This window comes from Grammomys surdaster, unplaced genomic scaffold (genome assembly GCF_004785775.1).
Source record: "Grammomys surdaster isolate TR1022 unplaced genomic scaffold, NIH_TR_1.0 243, whole genome shotgun sequence".
NCBI classification, from domain to species: domain Eukaryota; kingdom Metazoa; phylum Chordata; class Mammalia; order Rodentia; family Muridae; genus Grammomys; species Grammomys surdaster.
Genome location: NW_021604688.1, coordinates 4,112,370 through 4,131,365, shown reverse-complemented (window position 1 = coordinate 4,131,365; position 18,996 = coordinate 4,112,370). Strand labels below are relative to the sequence as shown.

Here is an 18,996-nt window from a genome sequence, read left to right as displayed (position 1 = left end):
TAGTGCTGGGATTAAAGGCATGTGCCACCACTGCCCGGCTAACTAAGTTTTAAGATGTTTAAACAACTTCAATCTAAGCCATTTCAGGGAAGTTTTTCACTAATTTAATTCGTTTTATTGGCTTTTCATCTCTGCCCATTTGGTCTCTGTCATCTCTCCTCTCTGCAACAAGAAAAAGCTCACGGCATACCTTGGTGTAAACCTCTTTTATTCCCCAATTTATAGTGTTGGATACCCAAGGAATTTTTGCTCATTATTCCAGTTCTGGGAAATTTTATCTACTTTTAGAGTAAATTACAACTCACACCCTCTGTTCCTTTGTTCTGAAATGAAAAGCTTTGAGTTGGTTATTGCGCCTCTCGTCCTCATTTCCCAGTAACTTCTCTTACTCACTTTCCTTTTCTCTTCTCTCTTCTGTGGAATATATTATTTCTCAGAACATGTTTTTGATTTCTAAGAATTTTGTCTCTAATTGTTTCCACTATACTGTGTTTAGTATCATGGGCACATCTTCTTTTCTAATATCTGTAGTAACAGATTTTAGGCTTTTTTGAGTGTTTGCTATAAAATCTGTTTATTTTACTTTTTTGTGGTTCATTTACATATTCTGCTTTCTTTATGTAGGATTTTTCTCCATAGCTGATGTTTCTCACTTTCTGCTTAGTCTACACACTATGATGGATAGGATGACATCATAGAATGATTAAACAGTGCTACACAAGGGTGGGCAGGATGGAGTCATAGGGTGGTTAGACAATGATGAGCTGTTTCACTGTAGTGTCCTCATGAGAAACTGAATTTCTATACTGTTAGATAGTCAGATGTTCCACACAAGTGTCCTCTACATGTTTGTATCGGCATGCTCTGGAAGTACACCTGAGTGCTGCAACCTGAGGATCTGAATGAGATGTCCTGAAGCAGGTGGGGATTTGGTATCTATTCAGGGTTCAGATTCCCATCCGGCTGCCCAGAGTCCAGGACACATCTCACATCTACCTGCTGCCGATCTTCCTAGAATTGCTGGGTCTGTGACTCTCTGTTTGAGTTAATCTAGACAATAATTTCCAATATGTTTCATACAGAGAGTGGGGAGGTAGTTGATAGCCTAGGCTTGGCAAAAGTAGTGGGCATCCACTTGTTCTTTCTGATTTTCCACTTCTTTTGTTTTAAACCCCAAAGCCTCCTGTAGATTCAGTTATCCTTTTGCTTCCAGTCACTGTGCCTTCCTAGGACACTCTATGGAACCTTGGCCTGCTTCTTGGTACCTTTCCTATGTGGGTATCCATGAGTCCAAGTTGATTGCTAAATCAAGCATCATTCATCCATTTCCTTCTCATTAAAACATGGAAGTAGTTTTGGGTTTTGTATTTTTTTCTTTTTATTTATCCCAGTGATTTCTTAGAAAAGTCAATAAGTGCTGCTCAGGGAAGGGTGGGGTAGAATTGGGTATGTCCCATCAGCCTTTCAGCTGTGATTTTCTGCCTTCAGTATGGACTCAAAAAGGGAACTGATGATGAGCTGATATTCAAATGATTACACCAAATAAAATTAGCAGGTGTGTGTGTGTGTTGGGGGGTTGGAGTATAATGCCTTAGATGTCTTCATAAACACATTCAATGCTAACATCAATGTTAAATACTTCAAGGAATATAATTATTTGTGTAAGACATGTCGAAGCATAACATTCAATTAAGGAAATAATTTTATTCTGAAGTTACTTGTGGTCCCCTGAGTTAAGATTTTTCACCATATCTCTGTAGCATTAAATCTGCATGCACATATATAATTATGAATAATTCTATTTATAAACTCTATGTATCTTAAAAAGTAAAGCTGCAATTTTTTTTGGTCTGGGAAGTTCTGTCCAGATAATTGAATAGACTACGACACATTCAAGATAAAGGACATTATCTTAGAGTATGCTTGGCAGTCCCTTGGTGCTTCTTTTTTATTGGAAGGCAATTATATGAGGCTCCCAACACATATACAGAATAGGACTGCCCGGTCTGTGTTCAATTAGAGATGATGCATCTAACCCTTAAGAGACTGGAGGCCCCAGGGAGTTTAAAGGTCAGGTGGGGTAGGGGTCAGGGGGTGGGGAGGAGGTATGGGATGTGGAACAGTTAGAGGGTGGATGGGGCAGGGAATAAAATCTGGAGTGTAAAAAAAAAAAATTTTTTAAAAATCTCACAGTTAAATCACTTCTTTCCAACTGTCAGGTCATTAGCATATGGACCACACTTCGTGTTTTGGGTTTGAGGAGAGTTTTGTCTTGAATGGCTTTGTATATGAGCTCTGCTTCTCATGTTAATTTGGTGACAGCAGATTCCCAGAAGACATATTGTGTTCTACTTGGTCAAGATGAAACTGGGTCTTTGGTTCCCTAGTGGTTTAAAAATATGATTGTGAGTCTTGTTTCTCAGGGGCAGATATACTTGGAGGGCAAAGGTAGGATCTGTAACATTCTCAGGATCTGGAGCACAAGTAAAAACTAGAAGCATAAATATATAACATGTCTAAATATTTAAAAGTTATAAATCAAACTTAAAATCCATTAAATCATTTTATTTATTCTACTTTGATAAATGCACCTTGAGAATGGTTTTAATCAATATCAATATTAAAGATCTTGGGAGGATTATGCATCTTATTATTTCTATAGCTATAAAGAACCAGAGGGCATCTTTAGTTTTTTTTTTAACCTTTTTCCTATACTTTCCTTTTATGAAGCTTATGTACCCATATCCAACATACTCTACCAACACTGCCTTAGATCCAGCCTGGTTAGGGTTAGTTAGGGTTAGTTAGGGTTAGGGTTAGTTAGGGTTAGGGTTAGGGTTAGGGTTAGGGTTTGGGGTTTGGGGTTAGGGGTTAGGGTTAGGGTTAGGGTTAGGGTTAGGGTTAGGGTTAGGGTTAGGGTTAGGGTTAGGGCTAGGGTCAGGGTTAGGATTAGTGTTAGGAAAGCTGGTAAATAGAAGTTTTTCTCTTGTCTCATTCTTTTTATAGAGTGTTATTATACTACAAAGACTGAGTTCTTCAGATAGTGAGATAGGAAATCCATGTGTTTCTTCCATATTTTATTGTAATCTCTTAACTGTTAGGACTTATTGCTCATAAGGTACCAAATTCTTTTAAGTGTCTTACAAAGTGTATCTGTCTCTACCACACAGAGGTCACAGCCCTGAGAATGGCTGCTCAGTTCTTTGGGAATGCTAAGCCCATTGTTCAGTCTAGGAGCAGTGGATAAGCAACTGGGAGTGAGAAGACAGATGGTGTCTGTGTGCCTTCTTTGTTTGAACTGCCACATTAAGAGCATTGAACTTGTCCTTTAAAAATCATTATCAAGGTGCATGTTCCAAAGTTGAATAAATAATATGACTTAGTGGATTGTAAGTTTGGCTTATATCTTTAAATATTTAGACACTTTGTCCATGTGTGTTTTTAATTTTTACTTCAACTCCAGATCCTGGGAATGTTGGAAGTAGGCTTGACTACCATAGCACCCACATCTTCCTTGCAAGCATATCTGCCCCAAGAAATAATCCTCTTAATCATGTTTTTAAGATACTACAGAAGCAAAAATCAAACCAAAGAAAATGAATATGTTAATGGGGTTAATCCTTTTTATACAGAAGAATTCTATAATTTTTAACATTCCAGGGGATATTGGTTATAGGGACAGGAAAGGATATATTCTGGAGTGCTACACTTCAGCATCCTTATAACAAGTTTTAATGGTTCTCTTTGATGCATCTCTTTCTGTGGTCTTAGTTCTTTGTGAGGTAGTGGTTCAGATTGTCACAGAAGCCTTCCATGTCCCTCATTCTGAACTGTAAGTCTGTAGTCATCACAGTCATTGACACCACTGCAAAAGTAGCTTTCTTGGCCTTCACAAATAGATTTCTTTGTGTCCATTGACAGGATCAGGGTAAGGAGATCATCTGGTTCAGTCCTTGACAGTGACCCTGATGGACTACCTATCTTGGTTGTCAGTTGTTGACTTGGGTTCATATTAGAATGTTCTGGGTTTCCTGCAGTCAGCTGTGTTTAACAGAGGACAGTAATCTGAGATAGTTCTGTGATCAAAACTTGTGTCATGGACACCACACTAAAGGTGGGAGTCTGGGGTCTCTGTGCTTATAGGCTTTGTCTAGGCACAGACCTCTGAGATTTCCTCTTGGATGTACAGAAACAAAGATAATAGCACTGTGTTCACCCAGCAAGAAGATTGCCATATAATGGAGGAAGAAGGATCCTGAGTGAGGTTTCACTGTTGTGTGAAGAAAACACTAACATTTCTGATTGGCCCCGTCACTTTAAGGAAGTTTATGAAGCCCAGGAGAGCTATTTACTGAAGGTCAGACTTAAAAAAAAAAGTCATTTAAAATGCTGAGACTGCGGGCTGTTATCTAAAAACTGAATAAGCTCCATTCTTTATTGAAGCTAAAATAGACTTGTAGGGGAAAATAGGGAAAAGAAATGTAAACACACAGGCTGGCATGAGGCAAAGCTGGTATTCAGGATGGATATAGTTACTATAGGAGACACTGGAATGTATCCTCTCAGGGTTTACACCAAACTAAACTTCTAATTCACATCAGAGTGTAAAACTACTGTAGATATTATTTAAGAAAAAGTTAAATTCAAAATCTAGGCTTTAAGAAATGAAAGCCTAGAATAATGACTGGACTATAAAATATGATAATGTGGAAGCCTAGCTGCCCACAGAAATAAGGATGTAAAGCCAGAGTGAAGTCAGTGTACAGAGGGAGCCATGTTTGGAGAAGACTGTGCTTGAGTAAGAAAGATCCTCAGAATGAGCGTTTGTTGATGGCGACCTGAATAGTGGTCACTAGACGTTACAAAAGTGCCAGAAATTGGAGATTACTTTGGTGAGAACCTTTGGAGAAATGTACACCACAAATCAGATGTTTTCTTACAGAATAACAAGACAAAACAACAAATAAGATAGATCAAATTAGGTAGGATGGAAATACCGGCACAGCCTCTCGACACTCTTGAGAACAATGATGGAAAGAGAAGTTTGAAATCTCAACAAAAGCTGTGCCAATAAAATGAAAGAAAGAAGTCCTCACAGGAAATGAATCGCACAGGGCAGACAGAGGTTACAGTGAGAGGGAGAAAGTTTTACATCAGACAGGTACATCAGCCAAGCCCCAGAGATACTGGATGCCTGTAGAGAGGGATTGTTCCCTTCTTCTTGTACTCTTTAAATAGTAAAAGCATTGCATTGTGATTCGATTAGTCAGACCATCATAGCATTAAGAAAAGCAAGGTTTCTTTCATGAACAATACAGCTGTACACTTTTCAAAACTGAAAGACAAACTCTGTTCAGATTTATTCTTTTCCTTCAAAGTCCTTCTCTACCCCCGCAGTTTAAGGATGTGAGGAAAGTGTTCTAGTAAGTCTTTCTGTGATCACAGACTTTTGCACTCCTATTTAAGTTCCGTGGTTGTTAGTTCTCATTGTTAGCTGGATTTAGAATGACTATTAAGCACATCTCAATGTGTCTATGAGGGTTTTCCCGGGAGGATTCAACTGAAGAAGACCTACATACCCCAGTGTAGGTGCCTCTGTTCCTGGCTAAGGTTCTGGGTTGAATATAACGAATGCTACATGACCAGCAGCATCCATCTCTCTGTGCTTCCTGACTATGGATATAGTATGTCCAGACACTTCACATTCTAGAATGCGGGATTCTGAGTACTCTATCTAGATAGGGCAAATGTGACTTACCTAGTATGGTAGAGCATACCCTTGAATAAACAGTGAGCCAAATAAATCCTTTCTTAAGTTTCTTTAAAGTAAGATTTACTTTTTATTTTGTGTGCAAGATTGTTTTGTCTTCTTTAAGTACATGTACCACATGTGTCTAGTGCTTGTGGAGGTCAGAAGAGGGTCTTGGCTTCCCATAAACTAGAGTTACAAACAGTTGAGCTGGGAACTGAACCTAGGTCCCCTGCAAAAATAGCCAGTGGTCTTAACTACTGAGTCATGTCTCTAGTTCCTATTTAGTTGCTTTTGGCAGTTATTTCAGCACCGCAACAAGGAAAAGTAACTAATAGACGATCCTACTGTGCCATTCTACAAGCTGGATACACATTTTACTTGAACGCTCACTATTGTAAGCAAGCGTTAAGGGTTAAAGTTTGTGGTAGGAAAGATCATGAGTTTAATATAGTAAAATGAGTTTGTTTTGATCTACATTGCTTAACTGACAGGAATAGCATTGATTAATTAATTACCACATAATAAATGATTCCCCTTATGGTTTGTATGTAAAATGTTCCCTATAAGGTCATATGTTTAAACATTTTGTGCCTAGCCAGTTAGACTGGAAGATTGTGAATTTTTCAGAAGTAGGGGCCTAGCAGGAGAAAGTTCATTTCTAGGAAACAGACTCTGTGTTTTATAGATTGACCTCACCTCCTGTCTCACTTCTACTTCCTGATCTGTCTAGACTTGAGCAAGAAGCCTCATGGTCCTGTCACTACAATCAAGAGTTGATGTTCTTATACTTTGAACTGTGAGCCAGAATACATCCTTCCTTTCTGAAATTGCATATTAGGTATTGGACTCAGTGCCAAGAAAAGTAATTAATACCATTGCATTAGAGACTTGTTTTATAAGAATTAATGATAAATGTTTTAAGTTTGTATGGTGGAACTTTAAATCACAGAAAGAAAAACACGGGATAAAAGAAAGAAAGGAGCGGGGTTGGGGACAAAAAACAGAGTAAGTGGCATACAGTGGGGGAGGGGCAGAATGAACACAGAGTGGAAGCACTGGCTGGCATGGCTGTGATCTTGTATTCCTAAAGAGTTTGTGTGCTGCCTACTTGATCATTGCATGGTATGGTGGCAGTGTGGACTCAGATGGAGGTAAATGGAGAGTTCCTCAGGTCTCTGGAAACACCATCTTTTGAAGTGATTAAGGTAGTTCTGTGGGACCCTGAGTTTTCTCTTTAAATAGAGCAGATATTGGCGAATGTGTTTGATTTCTGAGCACTTCTCTGACTTTATGTCGGAAGATATGATCTCTCTTTTTCCACACAAGAGCTCACCACTGGGAACCATCCATTGTGAGGTTCTCACTGGAGGCTGCAGAAATGTGAGATAAGCAATCCTGCGTTCTTTTTAAAGTTAGCCTGGTCAGGTACTTTGTAATAGCAGGAAGCAGGTTAACATGAACAGCAATAGTCAACCTCACCTAAACCCTAACTCTCTTTTTCTTTATAAAATCATAATACTTAGAACCAAAGTCCAAAGAAAATGTAAGTATACAAAAATTTGTCATTGTCAGTGTGTGTATGTGTGTGTGTGTGTGTGTGTACCCACACAAGCACACAGACTGGCCTTTGAAGTTACAATACATTAAATTATTGTCATTGTAAAATGTTAGACTGACAATACAATGTGAAACCCCAGGTTTCATTTCTTTCAGCCTTGTTTTTATAAAATCACCTTCATCTAATGTGACCAACATAGCCTCAGCCAACCCATTGTATACAGAGAATCCTTATTTTTACAGAGACAATAGTTATTTTTTTCTAAAATTTCAAAGCATATTCTCTGTAGAGAGCTACATTCATGTGAAGAGAGTGGTCTAATTGCATCATGCAGGAAAATAACACTTAATTACATCTTTAAAAACTAAACGTGAAAGATAAAGAACCCGACAGTGACATTATCAGCAGGGCAAGGGTAAAGGCTTCATGGAGGAGCCTTTATCTCTCTTGGGTGAAAGGCTTATTAAATTCTAATTAGTCACATATATGTAATTTGTGAATAGAAATGCTAAAAGAATAGACAGATAGAATGAATTAATTTCCCAGCTTAATGTGATGTCAAAATAGCAGTTAGACAAGGAAGAAACTGTAATATTGTGTGGTTTGATGCCAACATAGCTGCTGTATCTATACCTGTTTGTATTAACCTTAAAGGTTCTAATATATCTCACTTGTAAATATGACACAGAAATGCATAATCAGATTCTGTACACATTACAACTTAAATTTGTATAAACTCACATACTTAAAGTCTGCTGTCAAGTATTTCAAAAACAATGACTTAAAGACTTCACTTAAGGATCCTATTCAAATCATGAAGATTTAAATTTAAAAATACAGCATGAAAATTATTGATCTTAAATAAGATCTTTAAATTTTACCTGGGTTTTAAAGTTCAATGTGTCAAGGTGAAGAGTATAAAATGTTTTAGTTTGTAAAATTAAGGCGCTTGCTGTGTCCTAGCCCATAAAGCGGAGAAAACTACTCAGAACTTACTAATGCCTGTGACTAAGTAAAGTGAAACCTAAACTTACCTTTCCTCAAATAAAACAAAACAATTGATATCAATAAACCAATATATGGTCACCATTGTTAGTAATCCAAGAATGATCAGGAGGAATTTCAAAAGACAGAAGAGACATAAATATGCCACAAGAGTGTCCAGCCATCCTTTACATAAATTGAAAATCTAAATTTGTGGCTTATCACCTGTATACCCCTGGCCCTTGGAAGAATAGCCTTCACAGTGTTTTTGAAGTTAAAATAATAGCCACTAGATTATTTCATAAATTAACTTAGGACATTAACTGTAACTTACAGCCTACAGTACTCTAAAGGTGAAAACCAGTAATGGCTTTAAACAACAATATGATTTTACACCTTATTTGCATGTAAACAAAAAATGTTCTTATATAGCTAACATATCTCACACTCTTTATCAGGAAGGTATCATATCTATGCTATATATTCTTTTCAAAATAGATATATCCATTTTTATTTATGCATATGAGTGTTTGCATGTATACATATGTACCACATGTATGCAGTGTCCACAGAAGTCAGAAAAAGATATCAGTTTCCCTTGAACTGAAGTTACAGACGGTTATGAAGTACCCTTTGCCCTCTGGAAGAGCAGCCAGTGCTTATGACTCCTGAGCCATAATCCTTCTAGTTCTCATGCCATATATTCTTGATTATGGCATTATAGTGGACTCAGTGAGATGGCCTGAAAGCATTCTTTTATGTGTAAAGTGAGAGGGGGAGTCAGAGTCCGGAAACTATGTTCTCACACTGGGGATGTGACAAGAGATCTTGTGATGGGTGGAGATGTTAAGAATGTAAGAGTCCACACCACACAGTAACTCTAAAGAAACGTGCAGTAAGTCTCTGTGGTTCAAAGGTCAGAGGTCCTTGCATAGATCTGTTGAAGTACAATATCTCTGGAAACACATATATTGTGTGTTATGAAGGGAAAGTGTATGAATGCTCCTTGACACACAGTGAGGCTTTAGTGGGATGCATCTGCCCAGTGAAGGGTGGAAACAAGGCTAAATGGAAACACAGGCACTATTCTCTCCTAAGCATCTGGTAGAGCTGTGATTGCCTCCCGTCTTGCCCTCGTGCCTGTCTGGGAGTTGTGGTTCACCACTGCTATGTAGTCCAAGGAGTATCACTATATATCAGTAGGTCAAGAAACAACCATAAATCAAAGAGGGTGTTCCTTGAATGCCTTATCTCTCTCAAGCCATCATGAAAGCCTGAAGTTACAAGTTGAAGGATTTACATTGGTGCCAGCTTAACTTGTTTGCTTTCACCAGAGGACATTTTCGAAAAGTCTGTCAGATTTCTTTGTCATGTTCATCCATTCACAATTGAATTTCTAGCTTCTGAAATCTCTTTTGTCAAATATGGAAGACCTAAAACCCAGGCTTTACTCTATCGAACATGTTTAAACCGATGCTTCTTTTTGTTTTGATCTGATTTCTTAAAGATTATTTCTTTCTTGTTTCCTATGCCATCCTCTGATAGTTTCCTCCCTGATTATTTTTCCTAAAATTGTCACTCAAGGTCTTCTTCAGAGAGTTCTCTAAAACCAACAGTGTCTGGAGCCTGTTTCTGTGTTCGGCTTCTTATGCATCTTCTTTGGTAACATCTAAGTAAGTCTTTTCCTGAAGCGTAGATGACTGTGTGCATCTGCTCAAGGAACGTTTTCATGAGTGATTCCATTACGAATCCCACTGTCATTGTTTGCTCTGTTTGGCATCGTGCCAAATAGATGTGCTCCATATTAGACATGTCAGTTCCTCTTCAGAGCTCAGTTAATTTAATATTGCTCGCCAGTATTGTCTCCATCTAGAACTCCTGAATATAGTCTATTTGTAAAGATGATTATTATAAATTAATACAATATTGAATTAAGAACTGTCATGATGAAATCATCCTGGATGAAGATGGAGACTGAATCCAATGGCACCTTCTCTTCCATGAAAGGGAAAAGAAAAAACATAAAGAGATAGTGGGGTTCATGAAGATGGAGTGAGAGACTGGAGGTGCTTTGACACTGGCCAAGAAATTTACAGGCAGGTCAGAATTCAGAAGAGGCAGGGAAACTTCCCTCCTTATGGCTCTCAGGGCCTATAAGCTTTTGGGGGATTAAATCCCCAGTTTGTAGCTCCCAGGTTAAGTTGTATACATTTCTGTTGCTCAAACCATTGGGTGATTTGTGCTACAGTTCCAGGAATCCTCATGGTGCTCTTTTTAAGTTTACCCATGCTCCAGGGGCTGCCTTCTGTACTTAAACTGGTTCTTTAAGAGTGGATTTCCCCCTTGAGACATCTTTCCTTGACTACGGAGCTGTGAGTTCCTATTTTGCTCTGTGGTACCTATCATTTACCTCATGCTCAAAGCAAATCAGTGACTTTTATTTTTGGTTTATATATTTGTTTCAAGTGTTACAGAATTAGCACAAATGTACATTTAGTGAAAGCCAATTTTTCAAGTCATGCAAATTATTTTAGAAAGTTGTTTTATAATTTGGGCTGGCAAGGTGGTTCAGCTGGTAAACAAGCTTGCCTCAAAACCTGACACCCTGAGTTCAACTTCCAGGACTCAGATGGTGAGAAGAGAGAACAATCTCCCACTTGCATACTCACAGATAAATAAATACATAAATGCAATAAAAACTGTCTTGTTAAGCATTCCACTATCCCTAATTTAAAATTCTTACTCATATATGAAAACCACAGATACTTTACTAAACCACTCGGTGGGTAAAGGCAACAAAGGAACTTCAGAGCCGTTACTATAAAGAACAGAGACTGTGGATTCACTTCCTTAAGTCAGGCTCCCTAAATATCCTGTTCATAATTGCATGTGTTTTGTTTAGGACACAAGAAGCTCTGCCAGGAAAATCTCATGTCTTTATCCTAGATCTACAGCTGGCAGCTACCACAGGTTCACATGCTCACGTGCATGCTCTCTCATTAACCCTGTTTGAAGAGGGTCAGTGCATCGCTGACACATCAGAACAGCAACAGAAGGAGACCCAGATACACTTAATGGTATTAGTTATTTGCATATAAAATGGTCAAATGGTCTAATTAAAAGGCTTTCTGTGTATTTGAAGAACTGTGTATAAAGCAGCTTAAAAGGCATAATCCTTTTCAATCTGAAATTTTATTGAAAGACAGATGGATGGAGATAATAAGCATAATTTCTAACTAAAAATACATGCATACTTTATTTCCTTACAACAAAATGTGTTTTGTACTTAGTATTCTCCTAGCAGAGTTTTTTTTTCCTTAACAATAATAAATAAGAACTTGGCTTTGCCTGCTAAAAGCTGAACTTTCAAATATCTTTCAAAAATATGGAGAAGTTGGTCAAAGGAAGCAAACTTTCAGATCCAAGATTATTATATCCTGGAGACCTAATTCTGTTGTACTGGACAGTCACTGTATATTCATAATTAAAGTTTCTAAAAGAATAGATTCTAAGTATCAAAATGCACATGTGTGCATGTTCAAGTGAAGCGGCGTGTCAAGTAGATTGATTATGAAAATTATTTTATAATACATATTTCAAACATCAGTTTATATACCATGACATAATGTTTTTATAAATTATAGCTGATAAAACTGGGACAAAGCAGCTATAGGGTGGATGTGGCCAATGAACAAAGTGGAGCTCATGAGGAGCGAGGCAAATTTCTTTTTGTGTATACACAGAGGAAGGTCTTTGTAAGGCTAAGAGAAAACCAGGGGTACTTCCAAACTTGTCTATGAAGAAGTCTATGCATTCTTGGGCTTCCATAACAATGATGCAAAAACCAATTGACTTAAAATGATCGATATGCATTATATCACAGTTCAGGAAGTCTTGAATTGAGGGGTTAGCAAGACAATCCCTTGGTGACTTTGGGAGAGGACTTGTCCATGCTTTTCTGGAAAAGGCTGCTACTAAAGACAATCGTTGATCAATCTTGTGGCACCTGGAGTCCAATCTGTAATTCCATCTTACATGGTCCTCAGGCTCTGGGTTTATGGTCCTTTCCAAAAACTTTCATTGTAGCTAGAAAGTCTGCAAAGACCTAATTTCTAAATGAGGTTATGTTAATTCCTTATGGACATAGTTTGGGGGCATAACACTTAATCTAGTGCATTCTTCAGTTTCCCAGTTCTCAAACCTCATGTCATAATTCATCATGAAATCTGAGCACACTTACACTCATTCAAGGGTGCGTTTCCTTAACTTGCAATTTGTCCTAAGGTGAGGCCCCGCCCCCTTTTTGGTGCTGAAAGGAAAGTAGAAGTTTACCACAAATTCTTTGTCTTAAGTAACTAACATTTGATTCATATGGAAATTGTTCTATAGATTAGTAATCCTCTGACTTTAAGGGACTTCTCAATTATATGGAGGCTTATTAAAGTACAAGTTTTGTGGGCTCCACCCAGGAGGCAGATATTTATGCTTCTAACAAGTCTCAAATGAAGCTGATAACATTTCAAGAGTTCACTGCCCTCCGTGATTATTAGGCTACAATTGTTGTTAGACGCGGAAGGAGGATCCCCTCACTCACTGTCAAGTTCTTGCTTCCACTTTCAAAGGCAAAGTAAAGTTAATAAAAGGAGGGACATGCCATGTCTGGTGATGGAATACACCCATTACTGGCTCCTGATTCAGTGAGAGGTTTTAAGAACACAGTGAAGTGGGGGTACACCAGGTTTTTGCTAGTTTGCTTTAATTCAAATCTATACAAAACAAAAAGCTCTTTTTCATATTTTCTGTGTATAGTTTTATTTCTCAAAATTTGGGGGGGGTCATTAAGAAAATAGCAGAGAGTACAAACATTATGAAACCGTAGACATGGTTTATTTATGAACTTAAATTTATTAACATGTGGGATATATTTTAAAAGGCTTTTAGCCTTTGAATTATTGTGATAGATTTTATTTACCTTATGAAAAATGTTTAATAAGCTAATATCCTTCAACAATGACACAAGAAAGAAGATTTACTATTTCCCAACATATTTCACAGAAAATAGAATAAAATTTAACAAAAGGTCTACTATTTGGTGAAAGAGAAAGAGAGTTTTTAAAGACAACAGTTTTAAATATAAACGTAGATCATCTGGAGAGTGAAAACACACACAAAGAAATAGGCTCTCATTTAACATGATTTACATTTTAAATGTGTTGTAATTGCATAGTATCAAGACCATATTTCCAGTGTCTCCCTGCACAAATGTAGGTAGATAAACGTAGCTTAGAAAAAATTAAAATTCTCCTTAAATCCACACTAATCATAACATTCATCAAAATAAAGGAAGGACCATGTTGCTCTTTCAAAATCTTTTCCTCGAATATAATAGACATGTTTTAAAAAAATTGTAACACTTTTTCTAGCCCCTATGAGGTAAAACATGAGTGGTTTGTTTTCTAAACAATTAAATCATTAGTATATGAAGAGGTTGAAGCAAATTTGGGTTTGAATACCATTGTAAGAAACCTTTGTTCTTGAATCTTCATCAAACCTCCAACATGATATTGGGAAGGCAGTAAAATAAAGCATATGATTAAAGAAAAGAGGCCCCTTGCTGCGCCTTCATCATTCTGGAATACATGTGCTTTAAGATGCACAGAAACACATGCTGTGAGGACTGTGGCCTCTATAACAAGGACTTCCATAAACTTCATATGGAATCCAATAATAACAGTGTCGCAAATTTCTTCTGTGTATTTTTAGGGATGTTAAAAAAACAGAATATTTTTACGGAAATCCATTTTATCTTTCAAAGCTATGCCCAAATCTGAAATTTCATTGGTCATGTTGACTGGAATACGTTTTTGCAAAGTTGCTTTTACATATTGAGCAAAGGAAAATCAATTCTTTTCTTTCTAGTAACACCTTCCTTTTCACTATCCAGTGACATTTTCTAACTCTCAGACACATGTGTAGATTATAATTAGTATCCAATTCAGACAGGTTGACAAGTATAACACATTATTTAACATGTTACATCAAATAATTGTACTTTGTTTTGATTTATGCTAATTTTAATATATTTAAATGAACAATTAACACCAATAAATTTTATTCAGATTTTAAGTTGCTGTAGATTCCTGTTGAGTAACCATAAAGAAGTAAGATGAATTTATGTGCTATAAATTTGGGAGAATCAAGATTCATCTACAGAGACATCCAAATAATTATGACAAATATGTTTGTTCATTTCTGTTATTTATAATACTTAGTTTATGCTCCTTAAAAGGAATTACAGGAAGTAAATGTTTTCATGGCTTTAGAATTAACCAGAACTTTCTCACAGTTATGTTTTTCTTAATAATGTAACTCTTGTTTTGGAGGGTGTATCTGGTACATTCAACTTGTGCCTGTAGACCAAATATGTCCAGAATAGCTATGAATATGGGCCACATAAAATCCTAAACTTACTTAAAATACTGTGAGATTTTATTTTGCGTTTTTTTGTAACTCGGTGGCATGGTTCTTAGGAATGAACTTAATAGACGGCAACGTTGTGTCCCAATATCAAAATATTGGCCCCACCTGTTGGAATACTATAGCCATGATCCTAAAATTACTATATTATTTGCTCTCTATTGGCTTTCCATTTCCCAAAGAAGACATATCCAAAACAAAACAAAACAAACAACCAAAAATCAGCATTAGATGTACATAATAGGGTCATTTTATGGAAGAGATCACATAAAACTTCCATCCAGGAAGGTGAATAGTGAGATAACAGGACGATGAGTAGAAATGAATGGTCCACATCTTGTTATCAATGAGGTCCAGAGCCCATTAGAGACTCCCCAGTCATTTTCTAAGGTGAGCGTCCTTACATTATACTTGACAGATATAAAATAAGAAGCATTTTTCAAGCACTGTATTTTGGTGTCTTCTACACATGTTTTGTGGTATGATGTTTATAATGGCAGAAAACATAGAACATTAATCTTAATTTATTAGGAGAGAAATAAATGGGTAGTAAAGATGATACACAAGCCCGTCTCTGAGAGGGTCCATCCTCACCAAAGTCTTAGTTCAGTTCTGAGTCAGGTGGACTTGCAGTAAGGATGCATAGAGAAAGCTCTAATTTCTGTTTCAGCCAAATATAGTCAATGTTGTATTTGCAGATCTCCATGATAGAAGCCTGTATACATGGATGAATTTGTGAATATTCCATTTAGGGAGCTGGGCACTTCTTTTCTCTGAATGGCTACTGGATTTCTTAATAGTCTTAGACATAACAGTTTTTGTTTCTTATTTAAATATCTAAACCATAGCCCTCCACACAAATACCCTGAGTTCACTTTTCATATTTCTGTTAAAAGTAAAATATTAGAAGGCTATATATTTAAATGTCAATTTATTGTTTCTGGAATCCTTCTCTATCTTTACTCTGTCCCCTTGGCCACTTACATACAGAGTCCCCACATCTTCTACTCACCCCGGTGACTTTGTATCTAAGAAAACAACTAAATGACTCAGTTTGGAGTTTTAAATAACTTTGAAACATTTTTTCACTTCCTTTTGGTGTTATTTCTAATTACTTTGAAATAATATTCCCTAATTAATTTCATTTTCCCTTTACTCTGTGTGTCTTCCTAGAATAAATTAGGGAAATCAGAGTTTGATGATGCCCTGTCTTTGTATTATACTATTTAAAACCTAAAGCTTTAAGTGTTTTGGATTGAATCTCATTGTATACCTTTCCAGTCCTGATGACAGTTGTCATGTTCCAACATTAAAGGTGGTCATGCCTAGTTTATGTAATGAGAATGGTGTGACAATCAGCCTGTCCTGGTCATAGGCATTAGAGAGCTCCATCAAAAGTCTTAGTCTGGCCACTGTAGTGGTGACCTTGCCTCTTAACATGACTTTCTCTTTCCCCAAGTATGCTACATGAGTCTTCCTATTCCTCAGTGATGACGCACATGTTCAGTCTCAAGACAAGTGTGCTTTTCAACTTCTGCTGCATTTCCCAGATATTTGCATGATTTGACCCTTGACTTTATTTAGGTCTCTGCTAAAATAGCACCTTATAACAAAGACATCCTTCAGACCACTCACTGTATGAGTGTATCTCTCTTCCCTTTCCAACGGGACCCCAGTCACTTCCCCCCTTTGCACCATCATACATCTTTTGGATATTGTGTGCTATCTTATACATTTACTTATTGTGCATTTGCTGTTTTCATTGCTGAGAAGCATATGAGCTTTTTAAAAACAAGAAATCTGTCATGCTCCTGGTTGGGTGCTCTGTCTAGTATATGGAGACTAACAAGCATGTGATAAATAATAGTTTAATTTATTAAAAAATAAAAAATATAACAAGAGATTGAGTATGATGAAACAGTGACCTACAGTTGAGGAACTTTGGTAGTTATTTGTAAACTGATTGATTTTAATTTATTGTCAAAGTTTGAACATGAAATGCTCCCCACAACTGCATATATTGTTACCTTAATTCACAACTGGCAGCACTATTTTGAGAGACAGTAGAAAATTTAGGAGTTAAAGCCTGATTCCAGGAAGTAGGTCAATGGATATGCCTTTGAGGGGCATCATAGAAACTGCAAGTAAATCAGGATGCCTTTCATTATCTTAGAATTACAAGAACAAGCCAAATCCCCACTCAGTAGATGGTAAGAAATAATAGCAACCAGCCTAGCAATTATTGACATGGATACAAAAAGAAGAACACTTAGAATCAATAAAGTTCAGAGTTCTTAGAACAGATAGCAATCATAATCAAGTCATCAACCAATGTAAACAAAGAAAGAGTAGACCCAAAATAACAATATTAAAGATGAAAAAGGAGACATCACAACAGACACTAATGAAATTCAGAGGATCACTAGGACATACTTTGGAAACCTATATTTCAATAAATTACAAAAAACATGAATATATTTTTAGATACACGTGACCCACCAAACTTAATTCAAGAAGATATAGACACTTAAAGAGATCTATAACAAGTATAAAAAGCAAAGCAGTGATAATCTTCCAGTTAAAAAAAATCATTGACCTCCATAAGGATCCATTGTTGAATTTCATGAGACCTTACAAAAGAACTAATACTAATATGCTTTAAACTACCCCTAATATAGAAATAGAGGGAATATTATCAAGCTCAAATTGTATAAAGCAAGTATTATCCTGATACTCAGAATACAATAAGACAGAAGAACAACAAAAGTATTCACATTATAGGCCATTATCTCTGAAGAACACAGACACAAAGATCCTCAATCAAATGCTTGCAAATGTAATTCAAGTACTCATTGAAAATATCGTTCATGATCATCAAGTCAGTTTCATTCCTTGGATGCAAATATATGCAAATTAGCGACTGTACCTATGACATCAATAGACTCAAAGGCAAAAATCACAAAATCATTTCAATGGATGCAAAAATGTCCTTTGACAAAGCCAAGACTAGCAGTCTTAACTAACCTGGACCCCCAAGATTTCTTAGACACTGAGCCACCAACCAAGCGGTGTACACCAGCTGATGTGTCCCCTGGCCCTGGCCATGCATGTACAGCAGAGAACTGCCAGGTCTGGACTCAGTTGGAGAGGATGCACCTAACCCTCAGGAGACTTGAGGCCCCAGGGATTGGGGAGGTCTGGTGAGGTGAGGGTAGGGGAGGTAGGTACATCCTCTTGGAAACAGGAGGTGACAGAGGAGGTATGAGATATGGAATTGTCAGGGGGTGGACTGGGAGGGGATAAGGTCTCACTATAAAGAAAGATTTAAAAATAATAAAAAAGAATTTTAAACTCAACCAAGTTTTCTGTTAAGTGTAATTGAAAGAGAAATGATCAAATATCCAAGAGTCTATTAAAATATTCTCAAGTCATTATTCGGAGCAATTAAAAATAATTTGACTTTAAAAAAAGTTCAGAAACAACTATGAATAGTAAAACTTTGTCTTAGAAAGATAATGATTTTTTGTGACTAATCATTAGCCAATATTATAACAAATATGGAAAACTTAGAGTATTTCCACTAAAACCAGGAACAAGAGTGCCCACACTTTCCATATAGTGCTGGTAGCCTTCTCTAAAAAGTTTGGATAAGAAAAGAAATAAAAGAGATGCAAATAAAAGGAAGAAGTCAAAATATGTCTCTTTGCCAACAGTATAAATCAATTCACATGACAGTCTAAAGACCAGAGAACTCTTAGAAGTGATAAACACTTTTAAAAAGTAGCAGAATACAAAATCAACAGGAAAACAATCAACAATCCCATTAACAACAACAACAACAACAACAGAACTTCAAAACAACAACAGAAGTCTAGGAATAAGCCTAACAAAGGAGGAGATTTACTGGAAACTCTTAGAACTCTGAAGAAAGTAATTATAGACACTGGACCTCCCGGATAAAGGACTGATATTGTGTAAATGTCCGTATCATCAAACAGGATCTCCTGATAAAATGCAGTCCTCACATTCCACCCACATTCTCTGCAGAATTAAAAAAAATCTTAATCTAAATTTCACTTTGTGTGAGCATAACGGATGTGTAGGATGAGCCCAAACGACAATGCTAAAGGCTATCACGAATACCTTGTCTGGTCTGTAATTTCTCTCTGTCTCCGTCTCTTTCCATCTCTGTCTCCGTCATCTGTCTCTCTAGCTTCCACTCACT

At 36.9% G+C, this 18,996-nt stretch overlaps 1 protein-coding gene across 2 annotated transcripts in view; it reads right to left on the bottom strand.

Annotated features, from left to right (window-relative positions):
- Dtna (dystrobrevin alpha) overlaps window positions 1-18,996 on the bottom strand; it is a 339,379-nt gene that overhangs the window by 250,278 nt on the left and 70,105 nt on the right. The gene's annotated exons all lie outside the window — the stretch shown is intronic.